Source organism: Bufo gargarizans, chromosome 5 (assembly GCF_014858855.1).
Source record: "Bufo gargarizans isolate SCDJY-AF-19 chromosome 5, ASM1485885v1, whole genome shotgun sequence".
Taxonomy (NCBI): domain Eukaryota; kingdom Metazoa; phylum Chordata; class Amphibia; order Anura; family Bufonidae; genus Bufo; species Bufo gargarizans.
This window is the reverse complement of record NC_058084.1, coordinates 293762092-293775483: the sequence shown is the minus strand read 5'-3', so window position 1 is coordinate 293775483 and position 13392 is coordinate 293762092.

The window sequence follows — 13392 nt, the reverse complement described above, 5'->3', positions numbered from 1 at the left end:
ACAGACAATCTGGCTTCATGTCAGCAGAGAATTAGTCTGCATGTCATAGCAGAGAATCAGGCTTCACGTCAGCCACCAATGCAACAGTCCATTGTCAGATATTTAGGCCCAGCACCCAGGCAGAGGAGAGAGGTCCCGTAACAGAGGATCTGGCTTCATGTCAGCAGAGAATCAGTCTTCATATCATAGCAGAGAATCAGGCTTCACGTCACCCACCACTGCAACAGTCCATTCTCATAAATTTAGGCCCAGCACCCAGGCAGAGGAGAGAGGTCCCGTAACAGACAATCTGGCTTCATGTCAGCAGAGAATCAGTCTTCATGTCATAGCAGAGAATCAGGCTTCACGTCACCCACCAATGCAACAGTCCATTGTCAGATATTTAGGCCCAGCACCCAGGCAGAGGAGAGAGGTCCCGTAACAGACAATCTGGCTTCGTGTCAGCAGAGAATCAGTCTTCATATCATAGCAGAGAATCAGGCTTCACGTCACCCACCACTGCAACAGTCCATTGTCATAAATTTAGGCCCAGCACCCAGGCAGAGGAGAGAGGTCCCGTAACAGACAATCTGGCTTCATGTCAGCAGAGAATCAGTCTTCATGTCATAGCAGAGAATCAGGCTTCACGTCACCCACCACTGTAAGAGTCCATTTTCATAATTTTAGGCCCAGCACCCAGGCAGAGGAGAGAGGTCCCGTAACAGACAATCTGGCTTCATGTCAGCAGAGAATTAGTCTGCATGTCATAGCAGAGAATCAGGCTTCACGTCAGCCACCAATGCAACAGTCCATTGTCAGATATTTAGGCCCAGCACCCAGGCAGAGGAGAGAGGTCCCATAACAGAGGATCTGGCTTCATGTCAGCAGAGAATCAGTCTTCATTTCATAGCAGAGAATCAGGCTTCACGTCACCCACCACTGCAACAGTCCATTTTCATAAATTTAGGCCCAGCACCCAGGCAGAGGAGAGAGGTTCCGTAACAGAGGATCTGGCTTCATGTCAGCAGAGAATCAGTCTGCATGTCATAGCAGAGAATCAGGCTTCACGTCACCCACCACTGTAAGAGTCCATTTTCATAAATTTAGGCCCAGCACCCAGGCAGAGGAGAGAGGTCCCGTAACAGATAATCTGGCTTCATGTCAGCAGAGAATTAGTCTGCATGTCATAGCAGAGAATTAGGCTTCACGTCAGCCACCAATGCAACAGTCCATTGTCAGATATTTAGGCCCAGCACCCAGGCAGAGGAGAGAGGTCCCGTAACAGAGGATCTGGCTTCATGTCAGCAGAGAATCAGTCTTCATATCATAGCAGAGAAACAGGTTTCACGTCACCCACCACTGCAACAGTCCATTTTCATAAATTTAGGCCCAGCACCCAGGCAGAGGAGAGAGGTCCCGTAACAGAGGATCTGGCTTCATGTCAGAAGAGAATCAGTCTTCATGTCATAGCAGAGAATCAGGCTTCACGTCACCCACCACTGCAACAGTCCATTTTCATAAATTTAGGCCCAGCACCCAGGCAGAGGAGAGAGGTCCTGTAACAGACAATCTGGCTTCATGTCAGCAGAGAATTAGTCTGCATGTCATAGCAGAGAATCAGGCTTCACGTCAGCCACCAATGCAACAGTCCATTGTCAGATATTTAGGCCCAGCACCCAGGCAGAGGAGAGAGGTCCCGTAACAGAGGATCTGGCTTCATGTCAGCAGAGAATTAGTCTGCATGTCATAGCAGAGAATTAGGCTTCACGTCACCCAACATTGGAACAGTCCATTGGCATATATTTAGGCCCTGGCACCCAGACAGAGGAGAGGTTCATTCAACTTTGGGTAGCCTCGCAATATAATGTTAAAATGAAAATAAAAATTGGATTGAATGAAGAATTGCCCTGGAGTCCAATAATATATGGTTAAGGGGAGGTAGTTAATGTCTAATCTAAACAAGGGACGGACAGGTCCTGTGGGATCCATGCCTGGTTCATTTTTATGAACGTCAGCTTGTCCACATTGGCTGTAGACAGGCGGCTGCGTTTGTCTGTAATGACGCCCCCTGCCGTGCTGAATACACGTTCAGACAAAACGCTGGCCGCCGGGCAGGCCAGCACCTCCAAGGCATAAAAGGCTAGCTCTGGCCACGTGGACAATTTAGAGACCCAGAAGTTGAATGGGGCCGAACTATCAGTCAGTACGTGGAGGGGTGTGCACATGTACTGTTCCACCATGTTAGTGAAATGTTGCCTCCTGCTAACACGTTGCGTATCAGGTGGTGGTGCAGTTAGCTGTGGCGTGTTGACAAAAGTTTTCCACATCTCTGCCATGCTAACCCTGCCCTCAGAGGAGCTGGCCGTGACACAGCTGCCTTGGCGACCTCTTGCTCCTCCTCTGCCTTGGCCTTGGCCTTGGGCTTCCACTTGTTCCCCTGTGACATTTGGGAATGCTCTCAGTAGCGCGTCTACCAATGTGCGCTTGTACTCGCGCATCTTCCTATCACGCTCCAGTGCAGGAAGTAAGTTGGGCACATTGTCTTTGTAGCGTGGATCCAGCAGGGTGGCAACCCAGTAGTCCGCACAGGTTAAAATGTGGGCAACTCTGCTGTCGTTGCGCAGGCACTGCAGCATGTAGTCGCTCATGTGTGCCAGGCTGCCCAGGGGTAAGGACAAGCTGTCCTCTGTGGGAGGCGTATCGTCATCGTCCTGCCTTTCCCCCCAGCCACGCACCAGTGATGGACCCGAGCTGCGTTGGGTGCCACCCCGCTGTGACCATGCTTCATCCTCATCCTCCTCCACCTCCTCCTCATCCTCGTCCTCCTCGTCCTCCAGTAGTGGGCCCTGGCTGGCCACATTTGTACCTGGCCTCTGCTGTTGCCAAAAACCTCCCTCTGAGTCACTTCGAAGAGACTGGCCTGAAAGTGCTAAAAATGACCCCTCTTCCTCCTCCTCCTGGGCCACCTCCTCTTCCATCATCGCCCTAAGTATTTTCTCAAGGAGACATAGAAGTGGTATTGTAACGCTGATAACGGTGTCATCGCCACTGGCCATGTTGGTGGAGTACTCGAAACAGCGCAACAGGGCACACAGGTCTCACATGGAGGCCCAGTCATTGGTGGTGAAGTGGTGCTGTTCTGTAGTGCGACTGACCCGTGCGTGCTGCAGCTGAAACTCCACTATGGCCTGCTGCTGCTCGCACAGTCTGTCCAGCATGTGCAAGGTGGAGTTCCACCTGGTGGGCACGTCGCATATGAGGCGGTGAGCGGGAAGGCCGAAGTTACGCTGTAGCGCAGACAGGCGAGCAGCAGCAGGATGTGAATGCCGGAAGCGCGAACAGATGGCCCGCACTTTATGCAGCAGCTCTGACATGTCGGGGTAGTTGTGAATGAACTTCTGCACCACCAAATTCAGCACATGCGCCAAGCAAGGGATGTGCGTCAAATTGGCTAGTCCCAGAGCTGCAACAAGATTTCGCCCATTATCACACACCACCAGGCCGGGCTTGAGGCTCACCGGCAGCAACCACTCGTCGGTCTGTTGTTCTATACCCCGCCACAACTCCTGTGCGGTGTGGGGCCTGTCCCCCAAACATATGAGTTTCAGAATAGCCTGCTGATGTTTACCCCGGGCTGTGCTGAAGTTGGTGGTGAAGGTGTGTGGCTGACTGGATGAGCAGGTGGAAGAAGAGGAGGAGGAAGCCGAGAAGGAGGAGGTGGCAACAGGAGGCAAAGAATGTTGCCCTGCGATCCTTGGCGGCGGAAGGACGTGCACCAAACAGCTCTCCGCCTGGGGCCCAGCTGCCACTACATTTACCCAGTGTGCAGTTAGGGAGATATAGCGTCCCTGGCCGTGCTTACTGGTCCACGTATCTGTGGTTAGGTGGACCTTGCTACAGATGGCGTTGCGCAGTGCACACTTGATTTTATCGGATACTTGGTTGTGCAGGGAAGGCACGGCTCTCTTGGAGAAGTAGTGGCGGCTGGGAACAACATACTGTGGGACAGCAAGCGACATGAGCTGTTTGAAGCTGTCTGTGTCCACCAGCCTAAATGACAGCATTTCATAGGCCAGTAGTTTAGAAATGCTGGCATTCAGGGCCAGGGATCGAAGGTGGCTAGGTGGGAATTTACGCTTTCTCTCAAATGTTTGTGAGATGGAGAGCTGAACGCTGCCGTGTGACATGGTTGAGACGCTTGGTGACGGAGGTGGTGGTGGTGTTGGTGGTACATCCCCTGTTTGCTGGGCGGCAGGTGCCAACGTTCCTCCAGAGGCGGAGGAAGAGGCCGAGGCGGCAGCAGCAGAAGAGGTAGCAGGGGGAGCCTGAGTGACTTCCTTGGTTTTAAGGTGTTTACTCCACTGCAGTTCATGCTTTACATGCAGGTGCCTGGTCATGCAGGTTGTGCTCAGGTTCAGAACGTTAATGCCTCGCTTCAGGCTCTGATGGCACAGCGTGCAAACCACTCGGGTCTTGTCGTCAGCACATTGTTTGAAGAAGTGCCATGCCAGGGAACTCCTTGAAGCTGCCTTTGAGGTGCTCGGTCCCAGATGGCGGCGGTCAGTAGCAGGCGGAGTCTCTTGGCGGCGGGTGTTCTGCTTTTGCCCACTGCTCCCTCTTTTGCTACGTTGTTGGCTCGGTCTCACCACTGCCTCTTCCTCCGAACTGTGAAAGTCAGTGGCACGACCTTCATTCCATGTGGGGTCTAGGACCTCATCGTCCCTGCATCGTCTTCCACCCAGTCTTGATCCCTGACCTCCTGTTCAGTCTGCACACTGCAGAAAGACGCAGCAGTTGGCACCTGTGTTTCGTCATCATCAGAGACATGCTGAGGTGGTATTCCCATGTCCTCATCATCAGGAAACATAAGTGGTTGTGCGTCAGTGCAGTCTATGTCTTCCACCGCTGGGGAAGGGCTAGGTGGATGGCCTTGGGAAACCCTGCCAGCAGAGTCTTCAAACAGCATAAGAGACTGCTGCATAACTTGAGGCTCAGACAGTTTCCCTGATATGCATGGGGGTGATGTGACAGACTGATGGGGTTGGTTTTCAGGCGCCATCTGTGCGCTTTCTGCAGAAGACTGGGTGTGAGATAATGTGAACAAGCTGGATCCACTGTCGGCCACCCAATTGACTAATGCCTGTACCTGCTCAGGCCTTACCATCCTTAGAACGGCATTGGGCCCCACCATATATCGCTGTAAATTCTGGCGGCTACTGGGACCTGAGGTAGTTGGTACACTAGGACGTGTGGATGTGGCAGAACGGCCACGTCCTCTCCCAGCACCAGAGGGTCCACTAATAACACCACCATGACCATGTCCACGTCCGCGTCCCTTACTAGATGTTTTCCTCATTGTTATGGTTCACCACAACAACAAAAATATTATTTGGCCCAATGTATTGTATTCAAATTCAGCGGGATATAAATTTGAGGCCTAGTATTTAGGCGCTGGGTGACCGGTATGGATTTAGTGACAGAATTAGACTTGGAAATGCACAGTAGCGTGTGTGTGAAGTTATTCTGAATGACCCTATGTGCACCTTGAATATTATATATCCTTTTAGGGATAGATTTCAAATAGCTCTGATATAGCAGAAACCACTAAATTATGAAATTGATAAATTGGGAATTGGATTTTAACCCTGAACAAAAAATGTGCTTTAACGGACACTAAATAACTTGCCCAGCCACAACAGTACAGCGGTAACAACAGATTTAGCGGGATATAAATTTGAGGCCTAGTATTTAGGCGCTGGGTGACCGGTATGGATTTACTAACAGAATTAGACTTGGAAATGCACAGTAGCGTGTGTGTGAAGTTATTCTGAATGACCCTATGTGCACCTTGAATATTATATACCCTTTTAGGGATAGATTTCAAATAGCTCTGATATAGCAGAAACCACTAAATTATGAAATTGCTAATTTCGGAATTGTATTTCAACCCTGAACACAAAATGTGCTTTGACGGACACTAAATAACTTGCCCAGCCACAACAGTACAGCGGTAATGACAGATTTAGCGGGATATAAATTTGAGGCCTAGTATTTAGGCGCTGGGTGACCGGTATGGATTTAGTGACAGAATTAGACTGGGATATGGCCAAAAAATAACCACACTATTGCTGGTTAAATGCACTTGGTGTGACAGCTTGACCAACCACACTACTGAGGGTTAAATGCACTTGGTGACGGGCGCAGCTTGCCCCTGATGTAGTATATGGCCAAAAAATGAACAGACTATTGCTGGTTAAATGCACTTGGTGTGACAGCTTGACCAACCACACTACTGAGGGTTAAATGCACTTGGTGACGGGCGCAGCTTGCCCCTGATGTAGTATATGGCCAAAAAATGAACAGACTATTGCTGGTTAAATGCACTTGGCGTGACAGCTTGACCAACCACACTACTGAGGGTAAAATGCACTTGGTGACGGGCGCAGCTTGCCCCTGATTTAGTATATGGCCAAAAAATTAACAGACTATTGCTGGTTAAATGCACTTGGTGTGACAGCTTCACCCTGATGTAGGCTTTAGCCAAAAAACAACCACACCATTGAGGGTTAAATGCACTTGGAGACAGGCGCAGCTTGCCCCTGATGTAGTATATGGCCAAAAAATAAACAGACTATTGCTGGTTAAATGCACTTGGTGTGACAGCTTCACCCTGATGTAGGCTTTAGCCAAAAAACAACCACACCATTGAGGGTTAAATGCACTTGGTCGCAGCTTGGATGCACTTGGTCGCAGCACCGCACAAGACACAATATGGCCGCCGATCACCCCAGAAAAAAGTGACTGACAAACGGTCTGGGCAGCCTAAAAACAGTGAGCAATTGAATTTCAGCAGCTCAATGATGCACAGCTGCAGATCGATCGATTAATCAAGTCCTTTGGAGGAGTTAATCTGCCTAATCTCGCCCTACTGTCGCAGCCGCAACCTCTCCCTACGCTAATCAGAGCAGAGTGACGGGCGGCGCTATGTGACTCCAGCTTAAATAGAGGCTGGGTCACATGGTGCTCTGGCCAATCACAGCCATGCCAATAGTAGGCATGGCTGTGACGGCCTCTTGGGGCAAGTAGTATGACGCTTGTTGATTGGCTGCTTTGCAGCCTTTCAAAAAGCGCCAAGAAAGCGTCACAAAAGCGCCAAGAAAGCGACAAACACCGAACCCGAACCCGGACTTTTACGAAAATGTCCGGGTTCGGGTCCATGTCACGGACACCCCAAAATTCGGTACGAACCCGAACTATACAGTTCGAGTTCGCTCATCCCTATATATACTGTATATATTGAGGCGGTACAATCTGAGAAGTCCGAGGTGATACAGAGCCAATGATATGCTATATAAAATCCCCCGCAGAACAGTTGCAGATGGCATAAACTAACACCAATGGACAGATTCATTGGTAAATGGCATTGGGCAGGAAAAAACTGAAAAAGTCTAATTAAAAACAATGCTTAGAAATAAAACCATAAAACATAGGAGAGGGTATAAAGAAAACCCACAGTAGTGGTCCTGGTGATCAGAGAAACAATGAAAAACCCAGATTCTCATTTAGACATCATGGACGTAGGGTTCCAAGTGTCCATATCCAACGGCTTTCTTTTTGGGCCAATTTTTGGGAAATATTTCCTGCTCTTAAGTTTAGCTTAATACAATCAATCCCTTTCACTTTTAGTACTCTGGGGTTACATGCATGAAACTCCTTGAAGTGTCTTGCTATAGGTTTTAGATCCTCGTAACCTTGTACATCAGCTGCTTTGATAATATCCTTTACATGCTCGCATACCCGAACCTTCAGCTCGCGGGTCATCAAGCCTACATACATTTTCTTACATGGACATAAGGCTTAGTAGACCACCCGGGAGTTAGAGCAGGTGATATTATGTCCAATTTGGAATATCTGTTCTCCGGATGGGTCCACAAAGTCGCATGCCCGTTCCATGTTCGGGCATGCAACGCATTTACCACAAGGTTTAAAACCATTTGTTGGTCTCCCAATACCAGGGAAAAGCGGTGTATTTGTTGGTTCAAGATAACTTATGACCAAGATGTCTCATAGGGTATTGGCTCTACGGGCTGTAATAGAGGGTCTTGAGGACACAAGTTTTCCCAAGACTGGATCTTTTAGAAGGACAGGCCAATGTCTGTCCACAGACCTTCTCGTTTCCTCCCATAGTGAATGATACTTAGTCACATACCTGATATTATTGTCTCCAAGTTTGTCCTTTCTAGGTTGTAAGAAATCCGTTTGTTGGTGTGCCTTAGCCCTTTTATAGGCTTTCTTTTTTGATCGATGGCTATAGCCCCTTTTCAGGAAACGGTCTCTAAAATCAATGGCCTGTGCTTCAAAAGTTGTATCCGTCGAACAAATTCTTTGCATCCGTAAAAATTGACCGGTCGGTATAGCGTTGATGGTACTCCTGGGGTGCCAAGAAGATGCATGCAGATAAGCATTTACTGCAGTTTCCTTGCGGTATACATCAGTCTGGATATGGCCATCATTAGTTCTACTTATGGACACATGCAGGAAATCTATTTTGTCCTTGTGATACATATAGGTAAGTCTAATGTTACGTGTATTTGTATTAAGGATCTCAAAGAAATCTTGTAAACATTCAGAAGTACCCTGCCAGATAAGGAAAATGTTGCGGTCCATGATGGCGTGTCCATCTGACATAAATAGGTCCCTCTCCCACAGCCCCAGGAACAAATTAGCATATGAGGGCGCACAGGCCGTCCCCATCGCTTTCCCCTGGAGCTGCAGGAAGAAGGACCCATTAAAGGTAAAAAAAATCCTGGTCAACACAAACCAAAGTAGCTGTAATAGAAAAGAGGCTGGTCCCTGATTAACATTATTGGCCCTAAGGAAAAACTCAACTGACTGGAGTCCGTCTGAGTGCTTGATACTGGTATATAAGGACTCCACATCACATATTACAAATAAGGTATTCTCTTCATATCCCCTGTAATTTTTGCAACAGATCCAATGAGTCCCATATATACGATGGTAAAAGTTCCACCATAGGTTTCAAATGATGGTCTATAAATTTACAATTGCTCCCTACTAAACTTCCCTGGCCGGAAATTATTGTCCTACCTGGTGGTATGCAGGGATTATCTCACACGTCTTGATCCAGACTAGGCCGCAATTAAAGTTTTTTTGCCCAAAATGGTTGTTTTTCAAATATCTGAATAGAACCACAGTATCTAAAGTGTGTATCTCACAATGACATATGCAGTAAAGTCTGCAAAATTAAGTTTTTTTGTCCAAAATTGGTGTTTGTTTAATAACTGAATATGACAGCAGTATATAAGGGTGTTTTATTAATAGAATAATATACCACAGTATCTAAAGTGTGTATCTCACACGGACTGATCCAGACTAGGCCACAATTTAAGTTTTTTGCCCAAAATGGCTGTTTTTCAAATAACTGAATAGAACAACAGTATCTAAAGTATGTATCTCAGATGTACAGATCCAGACTAGGCTGCAATTTAGGTTTTTTGACCAAAATGCCTTTAAAATTGTGTATTTTGACAAAAAAGGGTGCTTTTAAAAACCCAGAAAATTATGGCTGTTTTTTCAAAGCGAGAAAATTATTATTTTTTTTTAAAACTTGTTTTTAACAATCACAGATGCAGCAAGGGCTGCAATATTAAGTATTTTGCAAAAAAAAAGGTTGTTGTTTTTTTTAATAACAGAATATGAAAGCTGTATATAACAAATGAATTTCACACATGCAGATGCAGCTAGGGCTGTAAAATAGTGTATTTTGCACATAAAGGGTGTGTTTAAAAACCCAGAAAATTATGGCTGTATTTCTAGCTTAAATTGCACACTGACATATCCTGCAAAGGTACCAGATGTATATTGCCAAAAAAGTAATATTTTTTTTACTAACAGAATATGAAAGCTGTATATAACGTTTGAATTTCACACGTGCTGATGCAGCAAGGGCTGTAAAATTGTGTATTTTGCCAATCCATAGATTGTGGATGCCGGGAGCGAGTTGTACCCTGGGATGGCACAGGTGCTACTGACGCCAAAGATTCCAGGCCCTAAATCTATCAGGGTTTCCGCCACCACCTACGTTAGTCGCTCCAACCCCCACTTCTTCCCTCCACCTCCTCCTCTACTTTCACCTCAGAATTATCCTCCTGCAGCACCAGTTATCCATCAGTCGGTAGCTGGAAGCAGTGTAGCACTGCAGTGGGGGAGCATCGACAGGCCGTGCTTAAGCTGATCTGCTTGGATGACAAACAGCACACCGCCACAGAGCTATGGAAGGGGATAAGAGACCAGACTGAGCTGTGGCTCAGCGATTTCTGAAAATCTACCCTAATTTGCCTGAGCTACTGGTGAAGGTGCGCCGCTTGAGTGCCCATTTCCGCAAGTTTTCGACAGCTGCCGCCAGTCTGTCAATGCTGCAGCAGCGCTTACACATGCCAGCTCACCGACTGTTGTGCGACGTGAGCACGCGCTGGAACTCAACGTTTCACATGTTGGCCAGGCTTTGTGAGCAGCAGAGGGCAGTAGTGGAATACCAGCTGCAACATGGTCACCGCCTTTCCGGTCTGCTTCAGCTCTTTATAAGCAAGGGGCGGGCATGGATGTCTGACCTCTGTGACGTTTTAAGATACTTTGAGGAATCAACACAGATGGTGAGCGGCGATAAAGCTATTATCAGCGTCACCATCCAATTTCTGTGTCTACTCAAACGCTCGCTGCTCACAATTAAGGCCGACACTTTGCATGTGGAAGAGGTGGAAATGGGGGAAGACATTACACAGGGTGATAGCCAGACCACCCTCAGTTCGTCTTCTCAGCGCAAATTGGAAGATGATGCTGAGGAGGAGGAGCAGAAGACGGTTGCCTCCGCTACAGAGGGTAGTACCCATGGAAGTTTAATTCCATCTATTCAGCGTGGATAGGCCAAACAGGAGGAAGAGGGTGAGGAGATTGAGAGTCATCCTCCTGATGACAAAAGCAAAGTCTTGCCTGTTGGGACTCTGGCACACATGGCTGACTTTTTGTTAGGCTGCCTTTCCCGAAACCCACGAGTTTTACTCATTTTGGACAACACAGATTACTGGTTGTTCACCCTTCTTGACCCCCGCTACAAAGAGAACTTTTCATCTCTCATTCCTGTGGTGGAGTGGATGAGAAAAATGGTGCAATACCAGAAGGTCCTTGTGGAAAAATTGCTCCAAAAATTTCAAGCTGACAACGCTGGCGGCAGAGTAGGTAGTTCCTTGGGCAATAGAGGAGGGGAGATGAGGGGAACACACAGCAGTTCCAACAGAGGCAGGGCAACACTCTCCAAAACCTGGGACTGTTTCATGACACTCTGCCAGCACCCTCACCCTGATGCGCGGCCTAGTGTCACAAGGAGGGAAACATTTTGGAATATGGTGAAGGAATATGTAGCAGACGGTGTCAGCGTCCTCAATGATCCCTCTGTGCCTTACAACTACTGGATGTCCAAGCTAGATACATAGCATGAACTTGCACTCTATGCCTTGGAGGTGCTGGCCTGCCCTGCCGCCAGCGTTTTGTCAGAGCGGGTATTTAGTGCTGCTGGGGGCATAACTGATAAGCGCATCTGCCTGTCAACTGAAAATGCGGACAGGTTGACACTTATAGAAATGAACAAGGCCTAAATTGCTCCTGACTTCTCTACTCAACCAGAGGAAATCGGCTGAACATAATGAACTGAATACACTGTATTACCATGCACCGCTTCCACCACAAAAAAGGGTATATGGTTCAATCCTCCTTTTCTCGTCCTACTCCTCTTCCATGATATTAACATGCTTATTAGTTTGCCTTTGCTCCTAATGTTGTAGAGGGTCAGCTCACCTGCAGGCCCTCGCATATAATGTTTTTGAGGGTCAGCTCACCAGCAGGCCCTCAACCATAATGTTTTATAGGGTCAGCTCACCAAAAGGCCCTCACCTACAATCTTTTAGAGGGTCAGCTCACTAGCAGGCCCTCACATATAATGTTTTTGAGGGTCAGCATACCAGCAGGCCCTCAACCATAATGTTTTACAGGGTCAGCTCACCAGTAGGCCCTCAACCATAATTTTTTTAATGGTTAGCTAAGAAGCAGGCACTCGCCCATAATTTTTTCAATGGTCAGCTCAGCAGCAGGCACTCGCCCATAATTTTTTTTCGATTTTCAATTCAGCAGCAGGCACTCGCTCTTAATGTTTTAAAGAGTCAGCTCTGCAGTAGACCCTTACCCCTAATGCTTTAGATGGTCAGCTCCGCAGCAGGCCCTCACCCGTAATGTTTTAGAGGGTTTTAGAATATACCATCGGATTTGAGTTAGATCATGAAAACTCAGATCCGACAGTATATTCTAACACAGAGGAGTTCCCATAGTAATGGGGACACTTCAAGTTAGAATATACTGAGAACGGTGGACATAACGGCCCCCTGCTGCCTGACAGCACCCGATCTCTTACAGGGGACTGTGATCCGCACAATTAGGTGCCTGAGGGGTTAATTGTGTGGATCTCAGCCCCCTGTAAGCGATTGGGTGCTACCAGGCAGCAGTCGGCCAGACCCCCCTCCCTCCCCAGTATTAAAATCATTAGTGGCCAGTGTGGCCACCCCTATTAAAATCATTGGTGGTTAGTGTGGCCCCCCTATTAAAATCATTGATGTCCAGTGCAGCCTCCCCTCTCCCCCCACCCCTAATTAAAATCATTGGTGGCTAGTGCGGCCCACCCACCCCCTATTAAAATCATTGGTGTCCACTGCAGTCCTGGCTGCCATGGTTACTTAGCACTTTTAGCAGCATTATACTTACATGTGCTGTCTGTGGCCGGCCGGCATTCCTCCTACTGGTAAGTGAAAGGTCTGTGCGGTGCATTGCTTATAGCACAGATCTGTCACTTACCAGTATGAGGAGCGCCCGGCCGGCCACAGACAGCACACATAAATATAATGCTGTTAAAAGTGCTAAGCAACCATGGCAGCCAGGACAGCAGTAGCATCCTGGCTTCCATGGTAACCAATCGGAGCCCCAGCGATTAAACTGGCACTTAGATCGGAACTGCCGCTCCGCTGCCACCAATGATGGGGGAGGGGGATTGTTAACCTGTGGCTATGCCACCAATGATTTTAATTAGGGGTGGGGGGGAGGCTGCACTGGACTCCAATGATTTTAATAGGGGGGGCCAGTGCCAGCTGCCACATTCTGTCCTACTCCAGTTTCCTCAGGATGGCAATACAGTTAACCTTACCTTGCTGGCAGCCTTGAGGAGAACCAGGTGGCGCCCTGGGCATTAGCTCACTGGGAAGTTTCAATGTCTATGGCCAATTTGCTCCTGTAAAGTACAGGGAGCCTGTTGGTTACAGGATAAGTCGCACACATAACTTGAATTGCAGCAAA